Source organism: Xiphophorus hellerii, chromosome 1 (assembly GCF_003331165.1).
Source record: "Xiphophorus hellerii strain 12219 chromosome 1, Xiphophorus_hellerii-4.1, whole genome shotgun sequence".
In the NCBI taxonomy this organism is placed as follows: domain Eukaryota; kingdom Metazoa; phylum Chordata; class Actinopteri; order Cyprinodontiformes; family Poeciliidae; genus Xiphophorus; species Xiphophorus hellerii.
Genome location: NC_045672.1, coordinates 31,080,070 through 31,083,033, shown reverse-complemented (window position 1 = coordinate 31,083,033; position 2,964 = coordinate 31,080,070).

Genomic DNA, 2,964 nt, shown 5'->3' with positions numbered 1-2,964 from the left:
GAGTTTCAAAGTCAGAATTCTTCTAGAAAAAACAAAGAATGTTTTGGGATTTAAAAGTAAAAAACTTTTTAGATTAATTTCAGACATTTCAACAAAAATACATGAAAATGTCTGGGTTTGAAAAGTTAAACATAATTCTACAAAAAAAAAGAGGAAATTTTCTGTTTGGAAAGTTTAAAATTTGCTAGAATTTAGATCAATCTGAGAAATTTTCTAGAAAGAAAAACAAAGAAATTTCTGAGCTTGAAAGAAGAAGTCAGGTTTTTTAAGGAACTTAAATCTTAAAGGAAGCTTAAATCATTGTTTGTATCATCAGTTTGCTAATTATTTTGGGCTCAGACATTTTGCTTATCCTCATCCTGCTTTTATTAAATCTGTCAGATAATAAATGTGATCCCATTTATGAAATTAAAAAGAAAGAAAAAAAGTGTTTGTTAAAAGAGAAAAATTTGAGTTCTACTTAATATTTTCCAATATAGAAAATTTTAATTTGTCAGTGTGACGGAGGAGCCGTCACGAGCCAAGACTTAATTATAGAGTCCGTGTCAGCATGCGCGCGCACACACACGTACACAATCACTAACTGACTTTTTGTTGCAGTTTAACCTGATGCGGTTCATCGTGGGTGGACACGCGATGTTCCTGCTTCAGTTAAACATTCATTCTAACCTGTTTTCAGCATTAAACGTTTTCCCGGTTCTGATTTCAAGTCGGGTGTTTCCGGATTGTGGCGTGCCGGGAGGGAGTCACATGAGGTGGTGATGTCATCAGAGCGCACTGGGTGTTGTCTATTAAATTGAGCATTGTATTTTGTTTACAAGTTTATTTTATTTAATTTTTTTTCTCTTATTATTATTATTTTGTATACTTTAAGAGTTGATTTGAGTTAGAAGTAATTGCTTAGTATTTTTGCTTGTTTGGATTGTCTGTGGGCGGAGCCTGTGGCTTTAAAAACAGGAAGTCAGTCTGTGGTTAGACTCCTGAAGACGTCACGCTGGAGGTGATGGACTGTTGCAGTGAAGGTACTGATGATTGTTTGATTTCTAACCTGCTCTGGATATCCTCCGTGTGTGGTCTGCACCTGCCATCTTTGTGCGAGCTTAATAAATTCCTCTAAAACGATCTCCGACCTGGACCAGTCATTATGTTCGACTAAATCATAATAGAGCCCCGTCACAGTCAGTAATAATTTTACTGACTCTGAGTTTTTTGACAACGGCTCCTATTGGGGGTATTTTAGTCACTTTATGGTGTAATTATGTTTCCCTGTGTTTGCAGGGCTCCCGGTTTCCATGGGAACCACAGGGTTGCTGATGGAGATCGCTCTTGGTTCCTCGTCCTCTCCCAGCACCAAACCGGCCAACCCAGCAGACCAACACGTCAAGTAGACGAAGCAAAAGAAAGACTGAAAGAACCGACCAGGAGTTCACGACAAACAGCAAACACGCAGGAAAACCGAATTTACACGGAAAACTTTGAGACTTTTAACGCTGATTGATTTAAGATAAATCTGATGCTTCGTGTCCAACCTTCAAAACATAAACAGCAGTTGAACTTTTGAATTTAATGCAACATAAACACCGAGCTTCACCAAAGTAAAACATGCAGCAAATGAAGGAATGAATGTTCGTACCCTAAATATGTCTGTCCGTTCCATAAATGTCTTTATAAGTTTCCATTTTCATTTATTAAGCTGCTCTCTTCATTCACCAGCTGGAAAACACTGATATACATAATTGATGAAGCATAATGTTATAAGCTAACTTCATCTCAGTTTAGTCATTTCATCAGTTCTTAAAGCTGCAGTGTGTAACTTTTATAAAGAATTGTTTTTATGTATATTTGTTAAAACCGTTTGTGAACAGATCCGCCTCCTCCCTGAGCTGCTATTACCGTCTGAAGAAATGAACCGCTACCCACCAAAAACAGAGCCAGGAGGGGCTTAGCGCTGTCAATCACTCTCATGTACTCACTGCTAAATGTGCTAATGGCGGAGAAGCAACTCACCATTACAGAAAAACTGTTTATAAATCGCCACCGGTGGCTATGCTAACTAGCTTTAGCATTGACAGGCGGAGTGAAAATGGCCCCCACTTTCCTCAAATTTGTGCAGCAGAAAGTTTCATTGTCGCTGCTTTTGCTTTGAACTGCTGATGATGACCTCTGGAAAAGTTTCATTAATATCTTCAAAACGCGAGCAGCACAAACCAATACAAGTAACTGGCACATTCTGCAAATTTTTCATTTAACCACCCAAGTTTATTTGCATAATATTAAAAACATGTAAGAAACGCAACTAAATAATTCAACTTATTTTTTTGAATAAGAAAATAAACGTTTTATATCCAAAATGCAATAATGTAGCATTCCTTTAGTGCAGTGTGCCTAGAGATGCACCAATGTTTTTTCACTTTCGATACCGATACATACTTAAAACCAACAATCAGAACCACTAGAAAAAAAGGATTAAATTTCTGCCCAAACAAATTGAGACATTTTTAAATTTATCTCAGAAATTTTCTAGGAAAAACTTGAACATTTCTGAGTTTCAAATGTTACATTTTTGAAAGAAAGAAACTCAGAAATTTTGAGAATAGGTACAAAATGACAAACATTTTCAAGAAAAAAATCACAGAATTTTTTAGATTAATCTGAAAGTAAAAAATGAAATTTCTGAGGTTTAAAATAAAAAAAAATATAGAAAGACTCTTAGATTAATCTTAGAAATTTTCCAGAAAAAGCCTGAAAATCACCAGTTTTGAAAAGTCAAAAATTTGTTAGAAATAAAACTCGGAAATTTTCAGTTATCTGAGAAAAAAATATCTAAATTTTTTGAGTTTCCAATAAAATGTTTGACTTTTGACAATCCAAAATTTTTAAATCCTACAGTTTTGTCATTTCTGTCACTTCCTGGAGTTTGTTTACTCCAGTTGGCGATTAATCAATTAATCATGATTAATTTGA